This window comes from Drosophila miranda (assembly GCF_003369915.1).
Source record: "Drosophila miranda strain MSH22 chromosome Y unlocalized genomic scaffold, D.miranda_PacBio2.1 Contig_Y1_pilon, whole genome shotgun sequence".
Lineage (NCBI taxonomy): Eukaryota > Metazoa > Arthropoda > Insecta > Diptera > Drosophilidae > Drosophila > Drosophila miranda.
The window spans coordinates 19,363,773-19,378,590 of NW_022881603.1; the positions used below are offsets into that span (position 1 = coordinate 19,363,773).

At 42.0% G+C, this 14,818-nt stretch overlaps 3 long non-coding RNA genes across 3 annotated transcripts; all 3 read right to left on the bottom strand.

The window, feature by feature from the left end:
- Positions 1 to 2,315: 2,315 nt before the first annotated feature.
- On the bottom strand, positions 2,316 to 2,700 carry LOC117189774. The gene is made up of 2 exons (XR_004473559.1): positions 2,558 to 2,700; positions 2,316 to 2,368 (listed from the first exon to the last, which is right to left on the bottom strand). It is a non-coding gene; the product is annotated as an uncharacterized LOC117189774 (long non-coding RNA).
- A 5,367-nt stretch (positions 2,701 to 8,067) lies between these two features.
- Positions 8,068 to 8,455, bottom strand: LOC117189770. Its single transcript, XR_004473555.1, has 2 exons — positions 8,310 to 8,455; positions 8,068 to 8,120 (listed from the first exon to the last, which is right to left on the bottom strand). It is a non-coding gene; the product is annotated as an uncharacterized LOC117189770 (long non-coding RNA).
- Positions 8,456 to 14,430: 5,975 nt separating this feature from the next.
- LOC117192083 lies at positions 14,431 to 14,818 on the bottom strand. The gene is made up of 2 exons (XR_004474194.1): positions 14,673 to 14,818; positions 14,431 to 14,483 (listed from the first exon to the last, which is right to left on the bottom strand). It is a non-coding gene; the product is annotated as an uncharacterized LOC117192083 (long non-coding RNA).

Genomic DNA, 14,818 nt, shown 5'->3' on the forward strand with positions numbered 1-14,818 from the left:
GTCCGTCCGTCTGCCCGGCTGTCCGTCCCCTTCAGCGCCTAGTGCTCAAAGACTATAAGATCTAGAGCAACGATGTTTTGGATCCAGACTTCTGTGATATGTCACTGCTACAAAAATATTTCAAAACTTCGCCCCGCCCACTTCCGCCCCCACAAAGGACGAAAATCTGTGGCATTTACATTTTTAAAGATACGATAAAACCAAAAACGCAGAATGAACGTAGAGGATGACTATATGTTCTAGAGTGTAACATCTCAACCAGATCGTATAATTATTATAGCCAGAATCAAGAAAACAATTTCATTCTTTCTCGCTCTGTCTCTCTCTAACACACAGGTTTCATGGTCGGTTTTGCCAATTGCAAAATATGAGTTCAAGGATCTCAGAACCTATTAGAGCCAGAGCAACCAAATTTGGTATCCACACTCCTGTGATATCGGACCTTGACCGTTTCGTGTCCAAATTTCGCCACACCCCCTTCCGCCCCCGCAAAGGACGAAAATCTGGGGCATCCACAAATCTCAGAGACTAGGCTAGAGTAACCAAATTTGGTATCCACACTTCTGTTAGATCTCACTATAAAACGTATATCTCAAAATTTTGCCACACCCCCTTCCGCCCCCACAAAGGACGAAAATCTGTTGCATCCACAATATTGCACATTCGAGAAAACTAAAAACGCAGAATCATAGATAATGACTATATCTATCAGATTGCTGAATCTGGATCAGATCGGATCATTTTTGTAGCCAAAAGCAAGAAATCAATTTGCAGTGGCTACGCAGCATCCGACGACACGCTCAGACTGATTTTCTGTCTCTCTCGCACGCATTCTTTGTCGTGTCGTTTAATATTAGCGGCGTCTGCCGGAGGAGAGCCATACTGACTTAGTATCGGGTATAACTGTAGAGTTGCGGTGTCCGCAGCAACTCACAACGTTCCCCCTCGTTTTCATTATTTCTTTTATATTTGCTACGTTTTTTTCTCTCACTTTATCTTCTTTTGCGTTTAGTTTCTGGCTTTCAGCCCAATTTAATAGTTTTTCGATTTGTTGAAAAGCAAATGCCAGCCAGAGCACAGAAAATAAATTGTCACAAAAATACTAGTCAACTCCTCTCGTTCTTGTTCTGTTCGCCGCAAAAACCGCCGGGCCATACGGGCCGGGCAGGCATGACGACAAAGTTTCCTCCAGGACACACTCGAACCAGAAACAGAACCAGAAGCTCGAGACGGCGACAGACTCCTTGGCCTTATCTTTATCAGTTTCGGGGAGGCAAGTGAAAAGCACAGCGATGTCCTTGTCGTCACATATCGAGTGCAAAAAGTTCGACGACTGCCCAATTGCTGCACTTTTCCATTGCTCGCTCCCCTCCCCCTCCCCGTCCTGGACTGAAGGACTGGAGTCAAGCTGTAAATAACTTCAGATTGAAGAAGAAATGGAAAATTTTCAATTGAATTCATTGCGTTTTGATTGCACACACACACGTGCACATCCACCCACAAGATAATTATCAACTTAGTAAAAAAATAACCAACTGTCTTTTTTAAATGTCCCATAAAATCTCATAAAAGCGCATAAATGCCTCTATGGTTGTAAATATGCTCGTTCTGGTCTCGGGCCCGACATGCACTCAATGAATGAAATGTGTGCACAATGTTGAAAATAGATGTGACACTCATCCCCCGCCCCCCGAAAGTGGGGTTGTGTCTTCGACTTCCTTCTCCATCTCGTGCCTGCCGCTGCGGCTGCCTGCTCCTGATGGTATTGTTGCTGCTCATACGGCTGGCAGGGCATGTAGTGCTGGGTTGTACAACTTCCGCTTATATGGCCAACACAACAGCATGATAAATTGATGGCTGCCAGCGCGGTGCTTTAAAAATGCAAAGAAGGCCGACTACCCAGAGGAAAGTGAGTGCGTGCGTGCGAAGGGGTTGAGTGTTCGGAGTAACCTTTTAGCTTCCAAGTCCTCTGCACCGAATGGAACCCTCAAACGTGACCAGCTTTTATTCTCGCATGAGCGTTGCCAGACATTGAAGAAAAGGATACACATTGTACTCTACATGTCATATATAAATACACCAACTGGCTATGAAATGACGCCGATGATTCAAACATTAGGTGCCGCCAGGTTCAGGTTCAGATTTAGATTTCGCGTAACCATTTAAAATGTATTAATATAATAAAAAGACCGATGCAACCAGCGTCCCAAAAAAAAACAGTGCCAACGGCAGAGTTATAAAATCTTAGCAGAAAAAAATCTTTCCCCCACAATAGGCCAAATCTCAATTCCTTCAATATATAGCAGATTATTATATTTGATTTTCAATTTACTTTTATTTTATGCATTTTATTCTCGAACAAAACAACCTGGAAGAGAGAGATAACATAATTAACACATTGATTTGGAAACTAATTCAAGTTCTTAATGGAAATAAATAATCAGTTGGGGAAAGAAGACAAAATCAGCATGATGTTTGAGATTCTAAGAAGAAAAAACCACTAAGGGCTTCTTCATCATTTCAAAAGAGCAACATGAATACTTTAAGCACAATATACCTCTGTTGTTATAATGATCGGAAAAGGTATTTTCCTGTTGGCTGGTGGCTACGCCCACAAACGTACTAACAAAGACTATACAATACCAAGATGTTGCATGAGCGACCAAAAAGCTGTTCTATGGCGGGTCCTAACATTAGGACCCAAAAAAGACGAGGGAGCGCGCGGGGTTTCAATTCCCTTTTCGCCTGTACTTCGTCTCTACCGCGACCCCGCTGCCCATCGGTTTCGTCTGTTCGGCAATGCCTTCACCAGCAACGAAATAATTCTGGACTCTAATTCGAGCCTCAGCACCGTCGAAGCGGTGATCGCGGATCGCCGATGTCTTTGGAGCGGCACAGTGGGACGCATGAGGAACAAATGCTTTTTCAATTTTCGTTTGACGCTTCATGGTACGGACGCGCGGGCTAGTACTTCAATTCTCTTTTACGCTACCTTCGCCTCCGAAGTGCTACTCGGCTTCGTCAATGCCTCGGTCAGCACGAGCTCGAGCCAACCCAGAAATATGCTTGTAGTTGTGTATATGTGTGTATGTCCTACGTCGGCACGGCCATAAACCGGTTTCGCCCGCAGCATATACGGCTTTTAGCTTCACACACAAGCGCACTGAAAGCATGTCAGTGGCTGCGTGCCGAAACCGTAGGGCAGCGTGGTCGCTGATGTCTTTGGCGCGGCACAGTGGGGACTCAGCCGAAATAGTCAAAAAATTGTATGAGTGCTTTAGATAAATTTAATGTACGCATCTAATAGAGAATTTTCCAACCGAATTTTCAAGATAGTTTTAGTTTAGGAGATATAAGCACTCAAAGTTTAACATTTTTTCAGTGTGCAAATATTTATTGACTAACTAACTAATTTAGCAAGCTGAGACGGCCAAAGGTCCCACTGTGCCGCTCCAAAGACATCGGCGATCCGCGACCACCGCTTCGACGGTGCTGTTGCCGAACAGACGAAACCGATAGGCAGCGGGGTCGCGGTAGAGACGAAGTACAGGCGAAAAGGGAATTAAAACCCCGCGCGCCTTTTGGGTCCTAATGTTAGGACCCGCCATAGAACAGCTTTTTGGTCGCTCATGCGACATCTTGGTATTGTATAGTCTTTGGTAACATGCAAATAATTGTAATTGTTAAGCGTTTTATGTTCAGACAGGGAAAAGTGAACAGCATGGTTGTTTAGGGTTCTACTCAGAAGAGGGAATCCTGAGTTAGGATATTCATCAAAATAAAACGCTTCGCAAAAAACCATCTAAATTAAGTTTCCAAAACTTGACCTTATATATTCTGCTGAATCTGATCAACTGGTCTAGAGCAAATCATCGGAGCTGCAATTATTTATCAATTAATATGATTTGCTATAGCGGAACGTCAGAAGCTGATTTGACGACAATATCAGCTTCGAAAACGTTGTAACATGTGGGATTCTAATGAACTATACTGAAGTAACATCATTTAAAGAGTTTAAGGTAAAACAAATGAGTAGAAAACCTACCAGCACAAGCAATGCAATACTTTGAAGTCTTCAGGTACTAAAAGTACAAATGAATACTCAATTTAATAAAATATCACTAGAATATATACATAGTTTACGTTGATTTGAAAGATAATCAGTTGCAATAATTGCAGCCATGGAGATTTAAATCAATAAAATCATACGGTAATTACTATCATCACATAAAAGTTGTATGTATATTTTGTTCAACGCTTTTTAAACTTACCCAAAACGCACATCTGACAGATAGAATACGATTGAAGTGCGGCTGATCAAGAAATGCACCTAAAAAAAATAAACAAATAATCCAGGTTATTTTCCATTTTCGGTTTTGTATTAAATCAGAAAAAGGTTTATTTTTATACCCGATACTCAAAATGAGTATTGGGGTATATTAGATTTGTGGTAAAAGTGGATGTGTGTAACGTCCAGAAGGAATCGTTTCCGATCCCATAAAGTAGATATATTCTTGATCAGCATCAATAGCCGAGTCGATTGAGCCCTGTCTGTCTGTCCGTCTGTCCGTCCGTCTGTCCGTCTGTCCGTCCCCTTCAGCGCCTAGTGCTCAAAGACTATAAGAGCTAGAGCAACGATGTTTTGGATCCAGACTTCTGTGATATGTCACTGCTACAAAAATATTTCAAAACTTCGCCTCGCCCACTTCCGCCCCCACAAAGGACGAAAATCTGTGGCATTTACATTTTTAAAGATACGATAAAACCAAAAACGCAGAATCGTAGAGGATGACTATATGTTCTAGAGTGTAAAATCTCAACCAGATCGTATAATAATTATAGCCAGAATCAAGAAAACAATTTCATTCTTTCTCGCTCTGTCTCTCTCTAACACACAGGTTTCATGGTCGGTTTTGCCAATTGCAAAATATGAGTTCAAGGATCTCAGAACCTATTAGAGCCAGAGCAACCAAATTTGGTATCCACACTCCTGTGATATCGGACCTTGACCGTTTCGTGGCCAAATTTCGCCACACCCCCTTCCGCCCCCGCAAAGGACGAAAATCTGGGGCATCCACAAATCTCAGAGACTATTAAGGCTAGAGTAACCAAATTTGGTATCCACACTTCTGTTAGATCTCACTACAAAACGTATATCTCAAAATTTTGCCACACCCCCTTCCGCCCCCACAAAGGACGAAAATCTGTTGCATCCACAATATTGCACATTCGAGAAAACTAAAAACGCAGAATCATAGATAATGACCATATCTATCAGATTGCTGAATCTGGATCAGATCGGATCATTTTTGTAGCCAAAAGCAAGAAATCAATTTGCAGTGGCTACGCAGCATCCGACGACACGCTCAGACTGATTTTCTGTCTCTCTCGCACGCACTCTTTGTCGTGTCGTTTAATATTAGCGGCGTCTGCCGGAGGAGAGCCATACTGACTTAGTATCGGGTATAACTGTAGAGTTGCGGTGTCCGCAGCAACTCACAACGTTCCCCCTCGTTTTCATTATTATACCCGATACTCAAAATGAGTATTGGGGTATATTAGATTTGTGGTAAAAGTGGATGTGTGTAACGTCCAGAACGAATCGTTTCCGACCCCATAAAGTATATTTATTCTTGATCAGCATCAATAGCCGAGTCGATTGAGCCCTGTCTGTCTGTCCGTCTGTCCGTCCGTCCGTCCGTCCGCTTCAGCGCCTAGTGCTCAAAGACTATAAGAGCTAGAGCAACGATGTTTTGGATCCAGACTTCTGTGATATGTCACTGCTACAAAAATATTTCAAAACTTCGCCCCGCCCACTTCCGCCCCCACAAAGGACGAAAATCTGTGGCATCCACATTTTTAAAGATACGATAAAACCAAAAACGCAGAATCGGTGAGGATGACCATATCTTCTACAGTGCAAAATCTGAACCAGATCGAATAATGATTATAGCCAGAATCAAGAAAACAATTTCATTCTTTCTCGCTCTGTCTCTCTCTAACACACAGGTTTCATGGTCGGTTTTGTCAATTGCAAAATATGAGTTCAAGGATCTCAGAACCTATAAGAGCCAGAGCAACCAAATTTGGTATCCACACTCCTGTGATATCGGACCTTGACCGTTTTGTGTCCAAATTTCGCCACACCCCCTTCCGCCCCCGCAAAGGACGAAAATCTGGGGCATCCACAAATCTCAAAGACTATTAAGGCTATAGTAACCAAATTTGGTATCCGCACTTCTGTTAGATCTCACTATAAAACGTATATCTCAGAATTTCGCCCCACCCTTTTCCGCCCCCACAAAGGACGAAAATCTGTTGCATCCACAATATTGCACATTCGAGAAAACTAAAAACGCAGAATCATAGATAATGACCATATCTATCAGATTGCTGAATCTGGATCAGATCAGATCATTTTTATAGCCAAAAGGAACAAATCAATTTGCACTGGGTACGCAGCCCCCGACGTCACGCTCAGACTGATTTTCTGTCTCTCTCGCACGCACTCTTTGTCGTGTCGTTTAATATTAGCGGCGTCTGCCGGAGGAGAGCCATACTGACTTAGTATCGGGTATAACTGTAGATTTGCGGTGTCCGCAGCAACTCACAACGTTCCCCCTCGTTTTCATTATTTCTTTTATATTTGCTACGTTTTTTTCTCTCACTTTATCTTCTTTTGCGTTTAGTTTCTGGCTTTCAGCCCAATTTAATAGTTTTTCGATTTGTTGAAAAGCAAATGCCAGCCAGAGCACAGAAAATAAATTGTCACAAAAATACTAGTCAACTCCTCTCGTTCTTGTTCTGTTCGCCGCAAAAACCGCCGGGCCATACGGGCCGGGCAGGCATGACGACAAAGTTTCCTCCAGGACACACTCGAACCAGAAACAGAACCAGAAGCTCGAGACGGCGACAGACTCCTTGGCCTTATCTTTATCAGTTTCGGGGAGGCAAGTGAAAAGCACAGCGATGTCCTTGTCGTCACATATCGAGTGCAAAAAGTTCGACGACTGCCCAATTGCTGCACTTTTCCATTGCTCGCTCCCCTCCCCCTCCCCGTCCTGGACTGAAGGACTGGAGTCAAGCTGTAAATAACTTCAGATTGAAGAAGAAATGGAAAATTTTCAATTGAATTCATTGCGTTTTGATTGCACACACACACGTGCACATCCACCGACAAGATAATTATCAACTTAGTAAAAAAATAACCAACTGTCTTTTTTAAATGTCCCATAAAATCTCATAAAAGCGCATAAATGCCTCTATGGTTGTAAATATGCTCGTTCTGGTCTCGGGCCCGACATGCACTCAATGAATGAAATGTGTGCACAATGTTGAAAATAGATGTGACACTCATCCCCCGCCCCCGAAAGTGGGGTTGTGTCTTCGACTTCCTTCTCCATCTCGTGCTTGCCGCTGCGGCTGCCTGCTCCTGATGGTATTGTTGCTGCTCATACGGCTGGCAGGGCATGTAGTGCTGGGTTGTACAACTTCCGCTTATATGGCCAACACAACAGCATGATAAATTGATGGCTGCCAGCGCGGTGCTTTAAAAATGCAAAGAAATGCCGACTACCCAGAGGAAAGTGAGTGCGTGCGTGCAAAGGGGTTGAGTGTTCGGAGTAACCTTTTAGCTTCCAAGTCCTCTGCACCGAATGGAACCCACAAACGTGACCTATAATCTGAAAATTGCATTAAAACGTAATTCCATTAAAATGTAATCAAAAATTTAAGTTAATCACCGGCCGAATCTCATAGCAACCAGCTTTTATTCTCGCATGAGCGCTGCCAGACATTGAAGAAAAGGATACACATTGTACTCTACATGTCATATATAAATACACCAACTGGCTATGAAATGACGCCGATGAATCAAACATTAGGTGCCGCCAGGTTCAGGTTCAGATTTAGATTTCGCGTAACCATTTAAAATGTATTAATATAATAAAAAGACCGATGCAACCAGCGTCCCAAATAAAAACAGTGCCAACGGCACTTAGCAGAAAAAAATCTTTCCCCCACAATAGGCCAAATCTCAATTCCTTCAATATATAGCAGATTATTATATTTGATTTTCAATTTACTTTTATTTTATGCATTTTATTCTCGAACAAAACAACCTGAAAGAGAGAGATAACATAATTAACACATTGATTTGGAAACTAATTCAAGTTCTTAATGGAAATGAATAATCAGTTGGGGAAAGAAGACAAAATCAGCATGATGTTTGAGATTCTAAGAAGAAAAAACCACTAAGGGCTTCTTCATCATTTCAAAAGAGCAACATGAATACTTTAAGCACAATATACCTCTGTTGTTATAATGATCGGAAAAGGTATTTTCCTGTTGGCTGGTGGCTACGCCCACAAACGTACTAACAAAGACTATACAATACCAAGATGTTGCATGAGCGACCAAAAAGCTGTTCTATGGCGGGTCCTAACATTAGGACCCAAAAGGCACGAGGGAGCGCGCGGGGTTTCAATTCCCTTTTCGCCTGTACTTCGTCTCTACCGCGACCCCGCTGCCCATCGGTTTCGTCTGTTCGGCAATGCCTTCACCAGCAACGAAATAATTCTGGACTCTAATTCGATCCTCAGCACCGTCGAAGCGGTGGTCGCGGATCGCCGATGTCTTTGGAGCGGCACAGTGGGACCTTTGGCCGTCTCAGCTTGCTAAATTAGTTAGTGAATATGAGTTCAATAAATATTTGCACACTGAAAAAATGTTAAACTTTGAGTGCTTATATCTCCTAAACTAAAACTATCTTGAAAATTCGATTGGAAAATTCTCTATTAGATGCGTACATTAAATTTATCTAAAGCACTCATACAATTGTTTGACTATTTCGGCTGAGTCCCCACTGTGCCGCGCCAAAGACATCAGCGACCACGCTGCCCTACGGTTTCGGCACGGAGCCACTGACATGCTTTCACACCGACTCGACGCTGACCGAGGCATTGACGAAGCCGAGTAGCATTTAGGAGGCGAAGGTAGCGTAAAAGAGAATTGAAGTACTAGCCCCGCGCGCCCGTACCGTGAAGCGTCAAACGAAAATAGAAAAAGCATTTGTTCTTCATGCAACATCTTGGTATTGTATAGTCTTTGGTACTAACAAAATGTGAATATGTGCCGATCCCTGATCGAAAGGTAACATATCTCCAAATAAAATAAATAAATTTAATGTACGCATCTAATAGAGAATTTTCCAATCGAATTTTCAAGATAGTTTTAGTTTAGGAGATATAAGCACTCAAAGTTTAACATTTTTTCAGTGTGCAAATATTTATTGACTAACTAACTAATTTAGCAAGCTGAGACGGCCAAAGGTCCCACTGTGCCGCTCCAAAGACATCGGCGATCCGCGACCACCGCTTCGACGGTGCTGTTGCCAAACAGACGAAACCGATGGGCAGCGGGGTCGCGGTAGAGACGAAGTACAGGCGAAAAGGAAATTGAAACCCCGCGCGCCTTTTGGGTCCTAATGTTAGGACCCGCCATAGAACAGCTTTTTGGTCGCTCATGCGACATCTTGGTATTGTATAGTCTTTGGTAACATGCAAATAATTGTAATTGTTAAGCGTTTTATGTTCAGACAGGGAAAAGTGAACAGCATGGTTGTTTAGGGTTCTACTCAGAAGAGGGAACCCTGAGTTAGGATATTCATCAAAATAAAACGCTTCGCAAAAAACCATCTAAATTAAGTTTCCAAAACTTGACCTTATATATTCTGCTGCATCTGATCAACTGGTGTAGAGCAAATCATCGGAGCTGCAATTATTTATCAATTAATATGATTTGCTATAGCGGAACGTCAGAAGCTGATTTGACGACAATATCAGCTTCGAAAAGGTTGTAACATGTGGGATTCTAATGAACTATACTGAAGTAACATCATTTAAAGAGTTTAAGGTAAAACAAATGAGTAGAAAACCTACCAGCACAAGCAATGCAATACTTTGAAGTCTTCAGGGTACTTCGGATAAAGGCAACACTGTAAAGAAGACATAAAAATTGCTATAAACATCACATATAAACTCGGTCTTCCCACCAATAATATGATGGTCTAGTTGATTCAGGTAAATTTCTCCGCATTTTCTACTCAGTAGAACGCAAGTTAATAGATAAAAGGTATTCATCATGTAAATATTTAAACCAAGCTTTACAGACTGACGTATACGTATGTATATCTTACCTAGCTTCATGATCCTTATTTGTTCTATCTTTTCGATAGACCAGTTCGTAGTTCAGACGTCTTTCAACGGGGGTATACACTGCAAATTAAGGTAATTAAGACTCCTTTAGAATACAATATCACTAGCATGGTAGTAATAGCATGAATTTCAAATACAATCAGTTGCAATAATTGCAGCCATGGAGATTTAATCAAAAACATCATACGGTAATTACTTTCATCATAGTATTCAAAATTCATCAAATATTTGTATGTACTTATGCTGTTTACCTTCTATTTATGGTATGAATTGGGGTTCCTCCGTTGATCCAAATTACGGAGGATCGTCACTAAAAGTACAAATGAATACTCAATTTAATAAAATATCACTAGAATATATACATAGTTTACGTTGATTTGAAAGATAATCAGTTGCAATAATTACAGCCATGGAGATTTAAATCAATAAAATCATACGGTAATTACTATCATCACATAAAAGTTGTATGTATATTTTGTTCAACGCTTTTTAAACTTACCCAAAACGCACATCTGACAGATAGAATACGATTGAAGTGCGGCTGATCAAGAAATGCACCTAAAAAAAATAAACAAATAATCCAGGTTATTTTCCATTTTCGGTTTTGTATTAAATCAGAAAAAGGTTTATTTTTATACCCGATACTCAAAATGAGTATTGGGGTATATTAGATTTGTGGTAAAAGTGGATGTGTGTAACGTCCAGAAGGAATCGTTTCCGATCCCATAAAGTATATATATTCTTGATCAGCATCAATAGCCGAGTCGATTGAGCCCTGTCTGTCTGTCCGTCTGTCCGTCCGTCTGTCCGTCCCCTTCAGCGCCTAGTGCTCAAAGACTATAAGAGCTAGAGCAACGATGTTTTGGATCCAGACTTCTGTGATATGTCACTGCTACAAAAATATTTCAAAACTTCGCCCCGCCCACTTCCGCCCCCACAAAGGACGAAAATCTGTGGCATTTACATTTTTAAAGATACGATAAAACGAAAAACGCAGAGTCGTAGAGGATGACTATATGTTCTAGAGTGTAAAATCTCAACCAGATCGTATAATAATTATAGCCAGAATCAAGAAAACAATTTCATTCTTTCTCGCTCTGTCTCTCTCTAACACACAGGTTTCATGGTCGGTTTTGCCAATTGCAAAATATGAGTTTAAGGATCTCAGAACCTATTAGAGCCAGAGCAACCAAATTTGGTATCCACACTCCTGTGATATCGGACCTTGACCGTTTCGTGTCTAAATTTCGCCACACCCCCTTCCGCCCCCGCAAAGGACGAAAATCTGGGGCATCCACAAATCTCAGAGACTATTAAGGCTAGAGTAACCAAATTTGGTATCCACACTTCTGTTAGATCTCACTATAAAACGTATATCTCAAAATTTTTCCACACCCCCTTCCGCCCCCACAAAGAACGAAAATCTGTTGCATCCACAATATTGCACATTCGAGAAAACTAAAAACGCAGAATCATAGATAATGACCATATCTATCAGATTGCTGAATCTGGATCAGATCGGATCATTTTTGTAGCCAAAAGCAAGAAATCAATTTGCAGTGGCTACGCAGCATCCGACGACACGCTCAGACTAATTTTCTGTCTCTCTCGCACGCACTCTTTGTCGTGTCGTTTAATATTAGCGGCGTCTGCCGGAGGAGAGCCATACTGACTTAGTATCGGGTATAACTGTAGAGTTGCGGTGTCCGCAGCAACTCACAACGTTCCCCCTCGTTTTCATTATTATACCCGATACTCAAAATGAGTATTGGGGTATATTAGATTTGTGGTAAAAGTGGATGTGTGTAACGTCCAGAAGGAATCGTTTCCGACCCCATAAAGTATATATATTCTTGATCAGCATCAATAGCCGAGTCGATTGAGCCCTGTCTGTCTGTCCGTCTGTCCGTCCGTCCGTCCGTCCGTCCGTCCGTCCGTCCGTCCGTCCCCTTCAGCGCCTAGTGCTCAAAGACTATAAGAGCTAGAGCAACGATGTTTTGGATCCAGACTTCTGTGATATGTCACTGCTACAAAAATATTTCAAAACTTTGCCCCGCCCACTTCCGCCCCCACAAAGGACGAAAATCTGTGGCATCCACATATTTAAAGATACGATAAAACCAAAAACGCAGAATCGGTGAGGATGACCATATCTTCTACAGTGCAAAATCTGAACCAGATCGAATAATGATTATAGGCAGAATCAAGAAAACAATTTCATTCTTTCTCGCTCTGTCTCTCTCTAACACACAGGTTTTATGGTCGGTTTTGGCAATTGCAAAATATGAGTTCAAGGATCTCAGAACCTATAAGAGCCAGAGCAACCAAATTTGGTATCCACACTCCTGTGATATCGGACCTTGACCGTTTCGTGTCCAAATTTCGCCACACCCCCTTCCGCCCCCGCAAAGGACGAAAATCTGGGGCATCCACAAATCTCAGAGACTATTAAGGCTAGAGTAACCAAATTTGGTATCCGCACTTCTGTTAGATCTCACTATAAAACGTATATCTCAGAATTTCGCCCCACCCTTTTCCGCCCCCACAAAAGACGAAAATCTGTTGCATCCACAATATTGCACATTTGAGAAAACTAAAAACGTAGAATCATAGATAATGACCATATCTATCAGATTGCTGAATCTGGATCAGATCAGATAATTTTTATAGCCAAAAGGAACAAATCAATTTGCACTGGGTACGCAGCCCCCGACGTCACGCTCAGACTGATTTTCTGTCTCTCTCGCACGTACTCCTTGTCGTGTCGTTTAATATTAGCGGTGTCTGCCGGAGAAGAGCCATACTGACTTAGTATCGGGTATAACTGTAGAGTTGCGGTCTCCGCAGCAACTCACAACGTTCCCCCTCGTTTCTTTTATATTTGCTACGTTTTTTTCTCTCACTTTATCTTCTTTTGCGTTTAGTTCCTGGCTTTCAGCCCAATTTAATAGTTTTTCGATTTGTTGAAAAGCAAATGCCAGCCAGAGCACAGAAAATAAATTGTCACAAAAATACTAGTCAACTCCTCTCGTTCTTGTTCTGTTCGCCGCAAAAACCGCCGGGCAATACGGGCCGGGCAGGCATGACGACAAAGTTTCCTCCAGGACACACTCGAACCAGAAACAGAACCAGAAGCTCGAGACGGCGACAGTCTCCTTGGCCTTATCTTTATCAGTTTCGGGGAGGCGAGTGAAAAGCACAGCGATGTCCTTGTCGTCACATATCGAGTGCAAAAAGTTCGACGACTGCCCAATTGCTGCACTTTTCCATTGCTCGCTCCCCTCCCCCTCCCCGTCCTGGACTGAAGGACTGGAGTCAAGCTGTAAATAACTTCAGATTGAAGAAGAAATGGAAAATTTTCAATTGAATTCATTGCGTTTTGATTGCACACACACACGTGCACATCCACCCACAAGATAATTATCAACTTAGTAAAAAAATAACCAACTGTCTTTTTTAAATGTCCCATAAAATCTCATAAAAGCGCATAAATGCCTCTATGGTTGTAAATATGCTCGTTCTGGTCTCGGGCCCGACATGCACTCAATGAATGAAATGTGTGCACAATGTTGAAAATAGATGTGATACTCATCCCCCGCCCCCCGAAAGTGGGGTTGTGTCTTCGACTTCCTTCTCCATCTCGTGCTTGCCGCTGCGGCTGCCTGCTCCTGATGGTATTGTTGCTGCTCATACGGCTGGCAGGGCATGGAGTGCTGGGTTGTACAACTTCCGCTTATATGGCCAACACAACAGCATGATAAATTGATGGCTGCCAGCGCGGTGCTTTAAAAATGCAAAGAAATGCCGACTACCCAGAGGAAAGTGAGTGCGTGCGTGCGAAGGGGTTGAGTGTTCGGAGTAACCCTTTAGCTTCCAAGTCCTCTGCACCGAATGGAACCCTCAAATGTGACCAGCTTTTATTCTCGCATGAGCGTTGCCAGACATTGAAGAAAAGGATACACATTGTACTCTACATGTCATATATAAATACACCAACTGGCTATGAAATGACGCCGATGAATCAAACATTAGGTGCCGCCAGGTTCAGGTTCAGATTTAGATTTCGCGTAACCATTTAAAATGTATTAATATAATAAAAAGACCGATGCAACCAGCGTCCCAAAAAAAAACAGTGCCAACGGCACTTAGCAGAAAAAAATCTTTCCCCCACAATAGGCCAAATCTCAATTCCTTCAATATATAGCAGATTATTATATTTGATTTTCAATTTACTTTTATTTTATGCATTTTATTCTCGAACAAAACAACCTGGAAGAGAGAGATAACATAATTAACACATTGATTTGGAAACTAATTCAAGTTCTTAATGGAAATGAATAATCAGTTGGGGAAAGAAGACAAAATCAGCATGATGTTTGAGATTCTAAGAAGAAAAAACCACTAAGGGCTTCTTCATCATTTCAAAAGAGCAACATGAATACTTTAAGCACAATATACCTCTGTTGTTATAATGATCGGAAAAGGTATTTTCCTGTTGGCTGGTGGCTACGCCCACAAACGTACTAACAAAGACTATACAATACCAAGATGTTGCATGAGCGACCAAAAAGCTGTTCTATGGCGGGTCCTAACATTAGGACCCA